This window comes from Octopus bimaculoides, chromosome 5 (assembly GCF_001194135.2).
Source record: "Octopus bimaculoides isolate UCB-OBI-ISO-001 chromosome 5, ASM119413v2, whole genome shotgun sequence".
Lineage (NCBI taxonomy): Eukaryota > Metazoa > Mollusca > Cephalopoda > Octopoda > Octopodidae > Octopus > Octopus bimaculoides.
The window spans coordinates 36,033,185-36,051,002 of NC_068985.1; the positions used below are offsets into that span (position 1 = coordinate 36,033,185).

General features: G+C 37.2%; 1 protein-coding gene across 2 annotated transcripts in view; it reads left to right on the forward strand.

Moving 5' to 3' along the window:
• LOC106876239 (transmembrane protein 117) overlaps positions 1 to 17,818 on the forward strand; it is a 145,973-nt gene that overhangs the window by 1,730 nt on the left and 126,425 nt on the right. For both annotated transcript variants that reach the window (XM_052968315.1, XM_052968314.1), the window contains exon 2: positions 3,809 to 6,374. The gene's annotated coding sequence lies outside the window, so the exon portion shown is untranslated. The remainder of the gene's footprint in view (positions 1 to 3,808; positions 6,375 to 17,818) is intronic.

Sequence of the window (17,818 nt, forward strand, 5' to 3'; positions counted from 1 at the left end):
TTTCATTAACGGGTCTCAAACTGTATACTGACCGAAAGTAAATTTTTATCACCTCACCCCCACACTTTTCACCAAAAGAGAGGAAAAACCATGAAAATCCTGATTCAGAAAAAATATGCGGCCCGGATATTTTGGAAATTTTTTTTTTTTGGTGGAAAGCTTGGGATGAGGTGGTAAAAATTTACCAGAAAGGTATCTTGTTTTATGCATCATCCTTTAAATCTTAAGGTCTTGCAAACTTTAATAGTCCCAGATATTGCGACCATTTGTAGTTGAATTATTTTCACAATCTCCACAATTCTTGAAGAAATGCAAAGATCATAAATAATGCTCTTCTTACTTAGACTAATGGTGCACAACAAAGGAGAGAATTTCCAAAGAAGAAAAAAGTTATTAAAAATTGCAGAATTATAATACAAACAAATTACTTCTGTCAATATTTCATGCTTCCATATAAGATAAGTTGTTTTCCGCTTCTATATAAATAAAAGTGAAATTCTGTCTGTCCGTGACCCCTGTATCTCAGTCTACATTTGCCCTGCATAGACATATACCTTTTTGGAATCAGGATGATCCCAGGGTTGAAAATCTGACTTTCATTTGGTTCTTGAACATCCAGCATTGGGATCTGACGAAAGAGCATTTGGGTGACTGTGAGAGATTTTAAATGGTTTACAAGCGCTATAATAATAAATGCGACATTCTGTGTTAGAAAACTGACCAAAACTTTTTGAATTTAATACCAAACCTTTGTGACAGTTACCTCCATTAGCTACAATAATACAATTAGCTAGAGTCAAGGACAATCACTCTAAATCATTGGACTTCACCTCTTGCAGCAGTGCTTTTCCTATGTTGGTTGTTCCAGAGTTGGAAATGGCAACAATCTCTTCATAGTAACACCACAGTTAAAACCAAGAATTTTGTTCAGCTTTACAGTGATCTCCAAATATCACAATGATACAAAATTCTCCAAATATGATACTCTGTGATATAAATTTGAGATGGTAGGATACCAATAAATGTTTCATTATTATTGCTCTCATAAGGTAGTTAGCTAGCAGAAACGTTAGCACGCCGAGTGTAATGCTTAGCGGTATTTCATCTGTCTTTACATTCTGAGTTCAAATTCTGCCGAGGTCAACTATGCCTTTCATCCTTTCAGGGTCGATAAATTAAGTACCAGTTGCATCCTGGGTCAATCTAATTGACTGGTCCCCTCCCCCCAAATTTCGGGCCTTGTGCCTAGAGTAGAGATTATTATTGCTCTCTTCTGTTTGGGACTGAAGGCTCAATAAGCCCTCAACAGGAACTAACTTAAAAGTCTGCATGGAGTGTGACTTTGAAGCTAGTTCGTAATAGTTGTAAAGCTTAAAATCTGTCTCAACAACTATTTATTGGGATTTTCCCTGGATGTTTAATTTTAGTCTTTATAGTATTTTAAATGTTAATTATACTTTCACTTATTTAACTGACCCTACTCTAATACTTACCCAATCCTTTTTCCCTAGAGAGTCATCCTTCTAGAATACCCTCTTCACCTATGTTTCTCCTGCTGTCATTAAATTACAGTCATTCAAAAAGAGCATCAACCATATCAAGCTCACCAATCTTGGAAGGTCTGAAAAGATCATGAATGTAGTCCTTTCCTTCTGACTAAAGCCATTAAAAAAGAAAAAAGTCAATATTTTTTCTGTAATGAAAAAAGTCTAAGTATATTAAACATATATGTTTTATTCACACTAGAAAGAGAAGACATGTAAAGGTGGTTCAGCAAAGTTGATCTCAGAACAGTAAAGCATCCAGTTTGTCAACTTTACTTTGCTGTCTCCACTGCTCTGTGAGGAAGATTCACCTGGAGCTTTCGTATGTCTCATGAGCCTATAGATCTGAACTTAAAAAGTTCCTTTCAAACCTGGGCAAGATATTTTCTAAGGAATATCAGAACTTAGTATCAGTGATGGAATGACACAGGTGTGTCTGGCAAAATGTTCTTTGGTGGCCAGTTCCATTCCCTCAGTTCTGAGTTCAAATTTTGAAGCCAAAATTCATTTTCATCTTTATATTTACCTTTGTAGCATATGCCTTAAGGGATACTTCTCTCTTTCTCTCTCTGTTATATATATACATGGATACAGACGTAGTGGATAACAGCTAGCCTTTGCCCACACTTTTGGACCCTGTTGTGTCCATCACTCTGTTTGGTTGGTATTGGCGCATTTTGTCTCCTGTTCTATTGTGCGCCAAGATGCAACCCAACCAATCGCAGCCTTCAGATAATGTCGCATGAGACAGGCTTTTCTGAACCCCAGTTTGAGCTGACTGAATGTTATAAACAGCTAGCTTCTCACTGTCACAGTTTGTCAGTCTTCTCGGCTCCAAACCTTCTGAGGTTTAGCCGCTGACTACAGAGCACACAGCCAGTTCCAGCGACGACAACAGCCACATGGAGGCTCAACACTCAACCAGCAGCTTACGGCAAACTCCATCTTCGTCGCCACCATCATCTTCTTAACTACACCAACTTCTCTACGTACACACCACCAGCAGTATTCGCAAAGGTTCTATCTCCACACTGTTTGTGAATTACTTCACCATGGTTAACAGCGAGTACAACCTGCGAGACCTCCTGTACCAAGTAACTGGCCACAGCATCGTAGCCTCAACTTCTCGGGCGACAGTATCTTTTCTCGGCTCTGCTTTGCTGCCAAGACTTCTTGTACAGCACCTCTACCACTGTGTACCTTGAATATGAACTGGTATTTATCGTCCTTCTGTCTGGACTTTCTTCTAACGCCCTTATAGACTGTTTTCTATGCTCTGTACTTATCACACACACAAACATCCATGTTTGTACACACATACACTTTGCTTACATGACGACCTGTCTATTATTATGTTTATATGTTGCACTCACATACACAGACACACATGTTGACGTATCAATAAAATCTTCTCTTAAACCTTCTACCGGTTGTGTCTCTCTTTACCCTCTAGCACTTATACTCATTTATCCTCTTTTTGTACTTTTATTTGTATCGACCGTGCGATGTACTAAAGGAGCCATTCCACGTCACCTCTCCTTGTCGCACGGTCCTTACACCTTTCTTTCCAGCAATTATTTTTGTGCATATGATTTCTGGTTCTGTTCTACTGCACAGTACCTTGAGCAAGTGTTTACTTCTATAGTCCCAGGTCGACCAACGCCTCATGATTGAATGTGGTAGACAGAAACTGTGTAGAAGCCCATCGTTTGTTTATGTGTATGTGTGTCCCCTCTCCACTGCTCGACAACTGGTGTTGGTTTGTTTACGTCTCTAATTTAGCGGTTTGACAAGAGATGATAGCATGAGTCCCAGATTTAAAAAAAAGTACTGGGGTCGATTTGTTCGACTAAACCCTTCAAGGTGGTGTCCCAGCATGGCTGCAGTCCAATGACTGGAAAGCGTAAGAGATAAAGGATATGGTACGCATTATTGAAATATAAATTGACCTCAGTACATGACTGAAACATATCTTATCATTTACTTCCAAGAGGAATGAAAATAAAAGTTGACCTTCGTGTAATTTGAACTCAGAACATAATAAATGGTCGCAACTAAATGCCACATATTATTTTGTCTGATGCGCTATCGATGTTGTCAATCCAAATTCCACATTAATATTTATACATAAGCATTCACTGATGCAGTCGTCTTTTCTCTCACTTTTTTACTTTACATCTCTAGCATTCCTATGATTGTCTATCTATCCGTTTGTTTCATTGTTTCTACGCCTGTTCATGTGTCTATTCATCTATTTATGATAGGGTTACCTTCAGAAGAGGGCTACGGAGGCCACTCACACGAGGAAGGACTCACTACATTTGTCACCCCGCTACACCGTAATGTTCTTTCACGGGTCTGTCAACTCATCTCTTTCTTTTTCGTCATTCATTCCATCCATCCATTCCTTTTTGTTTCGATGGATGTGGTGGGCGTTGTTATTATTCATGTTTGATTTTCATGGCTTAATCACAGCTCTACAAAGCACTAGGATTATTATTTACTATCTCCGAAGAATTGAAAGCTCATAAAAAGTTGAGGCCAAGAAATCAAGTTCCATTCGATGTAGGAAGCAAGAACTTCATATCAACCTTCAAGGCAAAGAGGAATTAACAGCGAATTGAAACAATACGGACTTCGATCAAGGTTGAGTCCAGCGAGAAGCTTCTCTTCAATTTGACTTGTTGAATGAATGCAACTGGATATAAGTGGTATATTAGGAAAGGAAATGAAAATAAATAAATAAATGAAATGAAATGAATACCATTAGAGAAAGGAAAAAAAGAACTAAAATCAAAAAACGTAAACACACATACGCATACACACAACCACATATATACACAATGAGATACTGATTATAACAATATGTACAGGAGAGAGAGAGAGAGAGAGAGAGAGAGAGAGAGAGAGAAGGACGATTACACTGAGAAAAGGAGATACAAAAGGGGGGAAAAGTCGAAGAAATAGAAATGTATAACAAAGAATAGAATTGAGGAAAAGGGAGAATGGATCAAAGGAATGAAAGAAAAAGAAACAATAAATGAAGGAAGAAATTATAATGACAATAAGACAGGCACACACAAGATAGAATAGAATAGAATAGAATAGATAGATATGGATAGACAGATAGTGGTGATGATGGTAAAGGAAGAAGCAGGGAAATAAAAGACAAGTTACAGAGTCGCTTGATTGAAACAGATCAGATGAAAAGAAAGACTGACATAAGTAAATGGACTTTAAGAAAGAGAACAGCTGAATGAAAATTTTGAGGATTGGATCATGATAGTAAAACAGGAATCATTGAAGCTTAGGTCTCCGAAATGTAGGAGGGAAAAATTTAGTGAAGTGAGAAATGAAAATGAGACGAGAAAGAAAGAATAAGAGAAAGAGAAATGAGAGTGAAAGAAGAAAACAGCACAAGTCAATAAAAGAGGAAGAAAAAAGAAAAAAACTAAATGGGACACGAAAATTGAAAAACAAAACTGAGAGACCCAGTATTGAAAGTAGAAACAAGAGAAGCAGCGAAACATTAGATTTTAAAAAATGAAATGAAATAACTGCCAGCGAAGTAAGTAATGAGCGAATGGAAATGAGAAGGCAGGGGAAACAAAGGGGAGGAAGTAATTGGGAAGAGAAAGAAAGATAGAAATACTGATAGAGAGGGAGTAATGAAAGAGAGCAAGGGAAATGATGATAAAAAGTGATAACGAGTGAATAGGAGAATAAAGTAGAGAGAGAGAGAGAGAGAGTGAGAGGCAGACAGCCAGAATGGCCGAAAAGAGACGTATGTTAGAGAAAGAGAAAGAAAAACCAGAGAAATGAGAGTAAGTTAAAGAGAGAAAAGAAGATAAATTAAAGAGGGGATACACCTAAAGAGAAATATGAACATGAGAGACAAAAAGGAAAGAAGAATGAAAGAAGAATTACAGAACACAATAGAAAAGAGCGCTTCAATTACGAAGAAAAAGAATAAGATTAATAGAGAAGTTGGAGGGAAAGAACAACAAAGAGGGCCAGAAAGAGAGAGAGTAAAATACATTTAAAAAAAAATCAATCAGCTTTAAGATAGGAAAGATGATTAGTGATAGAAGTGATGAATAAAGAAACAAAGTGTGAGACGGATCAAAATGTGAGGAGTGTATATGTATCCACAACCTACGACCCACCCGTAGTAAGATTGAACAGCCTCTGCAATTTAGTCATAAGAGAACCAATACTCTTCACTTAACTTTCGTTTTCTAACTATCTCTCTTTTTATGTTTGTGGGTGAGGAGAGAGAGAGAAAGAAAGAAAGTGAGAGAGAGAGCTTCATATTCTTTACTGTCTCCCCCACTCCCCCAAAAAAGAGAAAACAAAAATTAAAAATATATCGAGAGAAAGGAAAGAGTTAGATAGTCTTCAAAATTTAAGAATGCACTATTATTATTGTTGCAATTATTGAAAGAGATGTCAATATCAAAACAAAAATCACACCAAAATAATAACATCAGTGTTGATAGCTAAACTATAACATCAATAACTACAATAATAACAACGAAATGCCAACTAGCTAAAGAGAGAGAGAGAGAAGGGGCTGTTGAGTGTGAGGGAGGCTGGGTGAGTGAGAGAGCAACTGAATGATTGAGTAAAAGAGAGAGAGAGATAGATAAATCGTATAGAGTAGTTAACTCGAACATATACGAAGAACAGACTCTAACGGCTGGCTTGATTTGCAATGGTTCCTGTTGATGTTGTTGCTGTTGTAGTGGTTTCTCTTTCTTTTTCTTCGCCGTCGTATACATCGTCATCGCTGAAGGATTACTCTATTGGATGATATGAATTCTTTGGCAGGTAGGTAAATGAATTTGATTAGGGATAACTGTTTGAGACAGTCACTTAAGGTCTGTCGCACATACATCTCCGACACATACGCCTGTCTTTCAAGCCTTTTGTCTCTTCCTCACCCCCTCTTTTCTCCCAATAAACTGTCAATCTGCTACAATTGTATTTTCTGAGCTTTAGTGATTCTCATCTTTATCAAACCGTCCGACAAGTTATTGACATGACCAAGCTGCAAGTGTCTTGTTTCCATCAACTAGAACATGCTGCTATCTGTCACATAAGAACGAACTATGCATGACCACAATAAAACGCACGAACACAACTGGTGTGCTTTTGTCAATCTTTGTTTCAAATTCTCCAAAATGTATTTCCCATGTTTTTTAAACACTTTGTCCTGTTCAGACAAACCCCCTTTGTCTCAGTTTATTAGTGATTATATCGATAATAATAGCAGTGGTGATGAGTAGCAAGTCAACGATGTAACTCTGGAGATAATGTTCATGTTAATGATGAAAACAATATAATATATTACCTCTCTAGATTGCAATAGTGTTTTGACACACGTGTCATATACACAAATATGCATAAGCATACGAACAGACGAACGAATGCATTCAAACGCATATTTGCGTGGTGCGTGTGTTGTGTGTGCACTTATGTATTTTAAAAACACTCGTATATTTCAAAGGGGAAAAAATCCGGCAGTGAGACTTACGATGTATTTCATGCATATTGCCAATGAAAAGATCCCACTCTGACACACACACACAGATTTATATATATATATATCATCACTATCTGTCCCCCTCTCCTACATATGTATATATACAAACGTATATAAGCATATAGAAGTATATTATATAAACATATATATTTATATGATATATATATATATTAAAACACACACACACACACACTCATAAATATAGGCATATGTACGAGTATGTATGCTCCTATATATGCTTGTATATGTGTGTGTGTAAATATAACCATGCTCATGCTGTATACATATACAGGTAAATTTATAAAGATAGCTAGCTAGCTAGATAGATAGATAGACATAAAGTGTAAATGTAAGCCTTCACACATATATGTATATATGTTTGTGTATACATATACAACTATGTGAATGATGTATAAAAATAGGCAAATATCCGTATATGTATGAGTGTGTGTGTGTTTGTGTATATATATACACACACGTTTGCATATGTGTGTTTATATATTTACTCTTTATAGATATGTTTATATGCATATGTTTGTATGTATATATATTGATACTTACATATGTGTGTATGTGTGCGTATGGTCAAATACTTAAAAAGTTCATATCACAGTCGCAATGTATCTTTGATGCCACTGCATTGCATGTTGGGCAAGTGTCTTTTATTATCGTCTTGTATTGACTCAAACTTTGTGAGTGAAAATGGGTAGACAGATTGTCTACCCTTTGTCACAGTTCAAACCTTGCCACACATCATGTCGTGCTGTTTCAACCTGATGATTTCATTGATGGGTCATCTACTTGTGGAATGCACACCTGCTTTACATGCTAATTCAATCAGTAAGGAATTCAGTACTTTGATAAATTGAATTCTCATCTCAAAACCTGTGGAGATTGAATTGTACATCATCATCATCATCATTTTAACATCTACTTTCCATGCTTGTTCGGGTCAGATGAAATTTGTGGCATAGATTTTTATGGACGGATTTCCTTCTTTTCACTAACCACCTCTTGTTTTCAAGCAAGATAATATTTCACCACTGTCAGGCAGATTTTCACTGAAGATTGGAAAATGAACAACACTGCTTGTATGATGGTGGCGCTTGTTTACAACTATAACGTGATTTTAAGACAGAGACACAATTACACACATATATACATATATCATCATCATCGTTTAACGTCCGCTTTCCATGCTAGCATGGGTTGGACGATTTGACTGAGGACTGGTGAACCAGATGGCTACACCAGGCTCCAATCTGATTTGGCAGAGTTTCTACAGCTGGATGCCCTTCCTAACGTCAACCACTCCGAGAGTGTAGTGGGTGTTTTTACGTGCCACCAGCACAAAGGCCATATATATATATATACATACACATGTACATACATATGTACATGTGTATGTGCATGTGTGTGTGTATTCATCATCATCATCATCGTTTAATGTCTCTTTTTTCATGCTAGCATAGGTTGAATTGTTTGGCATAAACTAACAAGCCAGAGGGCTGTACTGAGCTCCAGTGTCTGTTTTAGCATGGTTTCTACAGCTGGAAGCTCTTCTTAATGCCAACCACTTCACAGTGTGTTGTTGTTTGTTCCTTTTCGAGTCATGCCTGGCTCATAAGGGCTGGTTTCCCAGTTTCATTGGCATATAGGTTCCCCACCTGGATGGAATGCTGGTCCGTCACTGGTGAGCTGCTAGATGCAGGAGGAAAGAGTGAGAGAAAGTTGTGGCAAAAGAGTCAGCAGAAGTTTGCCATTACCTTCTGCCGGAGCCATGTGGAGCTTAGGTCTTTTGCTCATAAGCACACACATCGCCTGGTTCGAACCCGCAATCCCTTGACTGCGAGTCTACTGCTCTAAACCACTAGGCCATGTGCCTCCACTCTTCCCAGTGTACTGGGTGTTTTTTTCAGGGCACCAGCAAGACAAGCTCCCTCAACTAAGAGAGATATAGTTTTGAGGGATATAAAAGTATTAGAGAAGGAGAAGACAAGAGTCTTGCTGAAAAGGTGAATACATGGCTTCCCCATCAAGAAAGAAAGAGAGAGATGTGAGGTCAAGGCACAAGGTGAATATGAGGGACAGAAAAAGGATAGAACAGGAATGTTGGGTGTCTGATGTAAGTGGGCTAGAGTGAAATTAATGTGAGAGATAATTAGAGATGGAAATTGAGTTGGATGCAAGGAGAGGAAATGAAGGAAAGGAAATAACTGTGAGTCAAGGAGGAGGAAGTGACAAAAGATTGTAGTAGGATTACAATTAGAGGATAAGTGGTATCATTTACAACACCTGAGTGAGTAGTGCCACAGAAGATTGATGGAGGGATGGAGAAGATAAGTTGTGGGATGGGGGAAAATTTGACAGGACCTCAGCACTACTGAGATGAATGGGTCTTCTCAAGCACAGTACATTACCATTTGTCTTGGTTTCCCATTATCTCTTCCAAGAAGCTCAACATCTTAAGGTCAGCTTTCACCACTTCATCCCACATCTTCCTGAGTCACCCTCTTCCACTGGCTCCTTCCACATTTAGCAATTGGCTCGTCTTTATACAACTGTCCTCATCCATCTTCATCATATGACCACACCAGCAGTCTTCTCTCCTGCACACTATATCTGATGCCTCTTATGTCCAATTTTTCTCTCATGTCTTCTGTCCTACATGCACATTGATGTTTCACATCCAGTGGAGCATGATAGCTTCATTCTTTTCTAGCCTTCACATGTTCTCTGCATTAACAACCCAAATTTAACTATTATTTAACATTGTTGTTTGTATACGGGCATTGTACAATCTGCCCTTCACTCTGAGAGAGAGGTGCCTTTTGTTATAGGTAATAGTTCTCTGAACTTTCTCCAAACGTTTCTTATTTTAGCAAAATACTTTCAGCACATCCCTCCCCTCTGCTAATTAAATCACCTAGGTAACAGAAACTATCTACTACCTCTAAGGATGTTCCAGAAAATTTACTATATACTTTTAGTGTTTATTGCATCTGTGCACCTGCCATAAATAATATCTACTGTCTCTCTTAACCTTCCTGTGATTCCACTGCACCTCTTATGTGTTCATAGTTTGCGCTGTGTACAACATATAGAATTTCTACCAACACCCCTTCTACATATTGAACAGGGTCATTTATCTGAGCGATTAACACTCTATTTTCCTGCTAACTAGAACTTTGGTCTTTCCTAAGTTAACTTCAAGGCCTTTTGACTCCAGATTTGTTTCCACACCTGGAATTTCATTTCTAATTCTGCTACAGTTTCAGCTGTGAGAATAAGTTCATCAGCATAGAGGAATTCCTATGGCCAGCCCGTCTTAACTTCCTCTATTATGACAGGAGGACTATGATAAATAAGAGGGAACAGATAACCGAACCTTTATGAACTCCTACCTGCACACTAGATTTATTACTATATGCATTGTTAACACTCATCTTAAGGACAGCATCCATGTAAATTGTTTAAACACCTCTCACTAGCCATTCATCTACTTCTAGCTTCTGAAGTAACCTCACAATTAGGGAGCAAGACACCCTTTCTAGTTCAGTGAATGCCAAGTACAGTGGTTTACGTTTTGCTAATTTCTTCTCCTGCAGTTGCTGAACTCTAAAGAAATCATCTCTTTGGCACAACACCAAACTGCATCAAATCTAGGTTAACCTTCTTCCCAATTAATTAAGCACTGACTATTTTGATGACTTTCATAAGCTGATCCAGTAATATGATACCTTTGTTATTACTTCTTGCTAAGGTATCTACTTTACCCTACAAACAGTTGACTATGATGATATTACATAAGTCACTTGGTATGATAGCTTCCTGTACAACATAATGAACTGTATGGCTGACTAGGCTATATCATACTCTACCAGCTATTTTAAACATTTCAGCAGTAATCCCTGATGAACCAGAAACATTCTGTGTCTTCACATTTTGATTGCTTTGTCTATCACAGGGGTTTTCAAACTTTTTAACTTGCGGACCCCTTTATATTTCAGGCTTTACCTTAGGGACCCCCTTATAAACGCTTATGAAATTTATACATAAATATTTGCTTAAAATAACATATATTTTTACATTTATTTATTTAACAATATTTAACAAATAGGTTTATTGTCAATTAAAAGATTTCGATTAAAAAACATATATAAAATCAAATTGCCCATAAAAAGTATTTGCTGTCCACAGACCCACTGTCTTGTTCTTGCGGACCCCCTGTGGTCCACGGACCACAGTTTGAAAAACCCTGGTCTATCACACTTCTATTATCAAGAATGGCTGAACCTTCTGTTTGGTTCACATTAGAAAGACTCTCTTTCTCCACATTTAGTAGCTTTTCATAATAACATTTCCATGTCTCTTTTCAGAATCACTGAGTGTGAGTGTGCCATTATCCTTCTCCACACACTTCTCTCCCACATCTTGATTTTCTCTGATACACTGCCCTGTAATCCAGAACACCTATACCTTCAGTCCACATGCCATAGAACATTGGCACACCTCTTCTTTTCTGCTTCTCTCTTTACTAAATATACTTATCTCTTAGTTTCTCTTCTAATTGCCTGATATACTTCTCTGTTGCCCCCATATTTCCAAACCTTCCAAGCCTGCCTTTTATTTTTTATGGCTCCTCTGCCATGTCACCCTTGGTTTGGCTGAAACTTTGCATCAGCCACGAATTTGATTGTTGCCCTCAATAGGTTGTCCAGAAGGAACTTTTAGTTCTCTACATAAGTCTCTGTCTCTTCTCCCCTGTCAAATGCTTCAATTAATATATCTCTAAATTTCTAACTGTTCATTGAACCTTTAAGTGTCCATAAGTTCCTTTTACTGACTGGTTTGCATTTCTGGGTCCTTTTAACTCTAAGTTTGAAGTCACTACCCACTTACCTATGTTGGTCTGTACAATCCTCACCTGGGGAAAGACTTTGCATTCACAGCATCTGTCCTTCCCATTTTCTAGTCAGAATGTAATCAATCTGGCTTGTGTATTCACCAGACTGAGAAGTGATCAGCTGACTAGCTGTTTTTAAATTTGTATTGTACATCATCAGGTCATCTGCATGACAGAACCTAAGAGCCTTGTTCTCTCCTCATTTCTAGGACTCCTTAGTCCAGAAATTGAAGCTATGATTTTATGACCATGAGTGCAACACCCTAACCAACAGGTTACATCCTTTGACTATATATATTGATGTATGCATTTCACTCCACATGTATTATTACTAATAGTTTTATATACATGACAAGTATGTTCATCAGGCACTGATTATTCTATGAAATCAAGAAGTTTAAATAGAGGACTGGGCAAACCATATTTCATAGAAGAATACACTAATAGGTGATCCACTAAACTGAACTGATGCAGAGCATTCAGATGATTTTAAATCGGAAAAAAATATAAAAAACAAAGTAAAATGTTAAGGTTATAAATTATAAAAATTAAATTAAATCAAATTATAAATGTGTCAATATATAAATATGAAAATATATATAGATCTACAGATAATCCAAAGGCTATACAAATATATACAAATACATAAGCTATATGCAATACATAAATTATACAAGTACATAAAAATATAATATACATAAATTGCATAAAAATATAAATGGGAAAACTCTATGGTATCTGTTATAAAGGTCTATAATTATAATATATAAAAATAAAAATTACAAAAAGAATACAAAAGGATGGAAAAAAATATAATGTAAATATAAATATGAGATATATATCGACACAATGAAAGAAGAAACTATATCTATATTCTTAGGCGTTATAAAATAAAGTAGAAAAATCGACCAATCAATCAGGAATTGGTGGAATCTTCCCATTTTTTAAGATATATTTAAACATGTTTACATCCACTAAAAATCTCTGACCTCGAGTTATATCAAGTTCGGAATCTTAGATCTAAATAAAATCTGTGCCCTTTCGGCCAAGCAAAGCATACATCTATTAGATCCTTTTTTTAATTTAGACCTTACTATTATTCCCTATTTGATCACATTTGATACATTTTTCTCTTTCACGGCCCAAATGCAGCTTGCCAACTTTGGTTTTGCTTTTCTCTGTAGTGGAATGATGCCATGTGGTTAGTGTAGCGTTTTTTAGAAATTCTTTCACATAATCCGATGTATGTTCTTTTATTGGTTGCGTCACTATTATTAAGGGTTGCCAAGACCCCTGGTCTGTATATAATGAACTTCATCATACACATCCAATGGAGCTTCCTGGATCTGCCCATGTAAAAGTACACTAGTGTCATGCAAATGGCACCCGTGCTGGTGGCATGTAAAAGCACCCATTACACTCTCTGTGTGGTAAGCATTAGGAAGGGCATTCAGCCATAGAAAACCATACCAAATCAGACTGGAGTCTGGTGCAGCCTTCAAGCATACCAGCCCAGTCAAACCATCCAAACCATGCCAGCATGGACAACAGATGTTAAATGATGATGATACACACACACACACACACATATCACTGAATTTCCTTTGAATCTCCTGGCTGGGGAGTTGAGCCTCAGTTCTTTTAGCCTCTCCCAATAGCTCATCTATTACACTAAGACAATCTTTTTGGTGTAGTGGCATTGGATTGCTTTGAGTTCCACAGTTAGTTTGATGCTTTGTGGTGACCATAATTGGGAGCATTAATCCAGACAACTTGGAACAAATGTTGTCCATAGGAGCAACACAGATTCCTTTTTCCATTTTTCCATACTGGCATAGATATTTCTCATATATACATTGACCCATGTGCTCCACTTGTCATGCAAGTCTGTACTGAATATCAATCTAATTATTTTTCACATACTTTTGTCAGGCCACACATAACCCACTTTCAGATTTCATATCTCACTATTGTACAACAGAGGAAAATTTCTTTTCTACTCATTTCTTACTCTTGCTGCAGTCTACTCAGTATGATTGCCTCTAACACTCAGTTGATCATAAACTACTACTTCTGATGTGCATGTTTTTCATTTCATAGGTGCCATTTCTGTTAACTATTCCTGTAATCTGTTACATTGGATGCCCTGATTTTTCTGTCAGTCTGCCAAAAATGCTATTGCACCTTTTGTGTACCTATTGCTTGCAATTGGCATGCATTATTGAGCTTTTACTTACTCCTTCCTACATAGTGAAAAAGGCCATTTACCAGATAAGTCTTAGGTATCATGATCTTGTTTTACAAAATTTGATCTTCAATATGTCAGCCTTTAATCCTTTGAACATGAAATCATTCTTTCAGGTTTGGAACATTTCTTTCAACTCTTTGACAGATTCTGCAAGGGCATATAAAGTAAGGATCTAATATTGCAAAAGTTTAAGGGTCAAGAATGATCACAAAATCCAATCAGCTAGTCATCTATACATTGTTGCTATCTTAATAATATGCACCTGGAACGATGCATAATTACTCATGTGGATTTCCAGGTCTTGCATTGGCTCTAACTCCAGAACTGCAATATATTCCACCCCCAACTCAGTCCTGTGTATTCTGATTATAATCTGTACCATATTATGTACCTTATTTTGTACTTTATTATTATGTACCTTATTTTGTACCTTATTTATATATAAAATACTACAATTAGCTGTCATTTTTGATGGCACAGGGCTAGTATTTGTATAACTCGGCTCATTAGTTTAGGATTTCTTTTGACTGTTCTTCTCCAGTGCATTTTTGTTGCAGTTGTAACAGTTTGCAATGATACTCTGAGTTACTAAGTTAGACATAACACCTTCCTGCACTGCTTGATTAATTTAGTCAAGTACTCACAATGCATTTATAAAGCCTGATGCTTCTAGCTTCTTGTTCTGATACCATGGTGGTTCTGCAGTTGTCCCTACCTTCATTCCCTTAATTACTTCAGTGACCCTGCTTAAACCAACCTTTATAACTGTTTCTATTTTTCTCCTCCATTTCAACTCATGTTCTCACAACTCCATCCATATTCCTTATATTCAAGAACTTTTCGTAGTAACACTCTCAAAATGTTATCTTCTTACTTTGACAGAAAGGAAAATGTTCTTATGTTGTTTCAGACATATTTCTCATCAATAACATACCAATTCATGCAGACAAGTTTTTGAAATGCAGAATGCTTGATATCATTCATCTTGATGGCACAAAACATTAACAATTCCAAACTTCTTTCCAGACAAAAGAAATCTGATAGTTTGCCTTTCTACTGTTGCTCATTGCTACCTTCTTTTTTTCAAGCTTTTCCCTAATTTTGTTTTAGTGTTGTTCACTACACTATTCCTCTATAGTTTTATTCCATGCTCAAATTAGTTGCTTACTGTAAGTTGTCCCTCAGGAACCTCTAGTTTTCTTCTATGTTCTAATCTTCCATCTCTGTTTTCCTAACTAAACATCTGGCTGCTGCTAAATAATAATTGTTGTTTAAACTTAGGTCAACTTTGACTGAACAGACCTCTGATCAAAAGCTTCCAACCATGGCTATTTCAGCTGTGATCTGTGATCAAAGGCATTCCACCCATGACCACTCTACTATTTTCTTAGACAGCGGTATATGGGATTACATCATCTGAAGTGTTTCTCAAGACAACAAAGTGTAATTTGAGGGAGATTTGGTTACTATTTTTAATGGGCTGACTGATTACTTAGCAGCTCCCACATTGACTCATTGGCACATTATCTCTTATCTCATGATCTTTAAACTTTCCTATCTTCCTTTTCCTTCTTGAAATCCATAGTGTATCACACTATTCTATTCCCATTAATATCCACTCTTTTAGGCATTGGCTAAAACTTCAATTGTAGACCAATATATTCTTGGACTTTCTTGATATAACTACTGAAGTTGTTAGTTATCAGAATGATATTAAAGGCGGTGAGCTGGCAGAAACGTTGCTGGGCGAAATGCTTAGTGGTATTTCATCTGCCGTTACGTTCTGAGTTCAAATTTCGCTGAATCCAACTTTGCCTTTCATCCTTTCGGGGTCGATAAATTAAGTACCAGTTACACACCCCTGGGGTCGATGTAATCGACTTTATCAGTTTGTCAGTCCTTGTTTGTCCCCTCTGTGTGTAGCCCCTTGTGGGCAGTAAAGAAATAAGAATGATATTACTTTCATCTTACGTTTATTGTTGTTATTGTTTAGCCTTAGGTTAAACCCACTTGAGTGCATCTATTAACTAAGGTATTCCAGACATGACCATCCTGTCTATTATTCAAACATAGTTTGAATAATAGTCAGGACATATTTTTTCTAGCAGACTGAGTAACCATACAGAGACTCCATCTTCAAGCTGGACTTCTTCAATGTTGTTTCAGGTAGTAATAGTAGTAGTTGTAGTAGTAGCAGCAGTAGCAGCAACAATATTCGCAGTAGTAGTATTCACTATGTCCTTCCATTTTTTTAAAGATGGTAAAGTGGAACTTGACAGAGGCTTGTTGACTGTTTCTAGCAGTATGAGCAATTGCATAAAAGTTCACATATTTGCTCTAAATGTAATAATTTCCTTTGGTAGCTTTTACCAGAGCCTCATAGAACTCTTTCTCTTACTCGTCTGTTAACCTTCTTTTGGTGGATGTAAGCCCAGGAAGCAGACAGTGTTACATTGCCAGTCATTGAACTGAATTTAATTATTCTTTCACTTAGCCTAACTATTTATGACTCCATCTAACATTTCTGCCAAGATTATACCCAAACTACTCATACAAGAAACATTAGTTATCTGAAAGAAACATAATAATGACAGTTTGAAATTTTGGCACAATGCCAACAATTTTGTAGGTAAGAGTAAGTCACTTATATTAACCCTGGTGCTCAACTGGGACTTAATTTATCAACTCTGAAAGGATGAAAAGCAACATCAACCTTGGCAGTATTTGAACTCAGAACATAAGGACTGACAAAATGCCGCTAAGAATTTTGTCTAGTGTGCTAATGATTCTGCTGGCGTAGTTGTGTGGTAAGAAGCTTGCTTCCCAACCACATGATTCTGGGTTCAATCCCACTGCATGGCACCTTGGGCAAGTGTCTTCTACTATAGTCTCTGTGAGTGGATTTGGTTGATGGAAATTGAAAGAAGCCTGTCGTTTATGTGTGTGTGTGTGTGTGTGTGTGTGTGTGTGTGTGTGTGTGTGTGTGTGTGTGTGTGTGTGTGAGTATGTGTGTGTGAGTATGTGTGTGTGTGTATGTGTGTGTGTGTGTGTATGTGTGTGTGTGTGTGTATGTGTTTGTCCCTCCATCACTGTTTGACAACTGATGTTGGTGTATTTACATCCCCTATAATGTAGTGATTCAGCGAAAAAGATCAGTAGAATAAGAAGTACTGGGCTTAAGAAACAAGTCCTGAGGTCGATTTTCTCAACTAAAACACTTCAAGGCGGTGTTCTAGCATGGCCACAGTCAAATGATTGAAACAAGTAAAAGAATAAAAGTAAATATAAACCAGAATCCTTGTCTGGTACCAGATCGACCGCAAAATCTAATCAGCTTGTGCCAGTCACGAGGCCAAACATCCCTGAAAGTTTCATCTGAATCCATCCAGCGGTTCTTGAGATATCTTGTCCACGGACAAACAAACAAACATGACTGTAAACAATACCTCCACCTTCGCTAAGGCAGAGGTAATAAATAACTGTGGATTCCTTTGTGCTGTTCTTTTAGGATAGAAGGATGTGGTTTAAGGAAAATTTGGCTTCTATTTCTAGCAGGCTGAGTGACTGTACAGAAG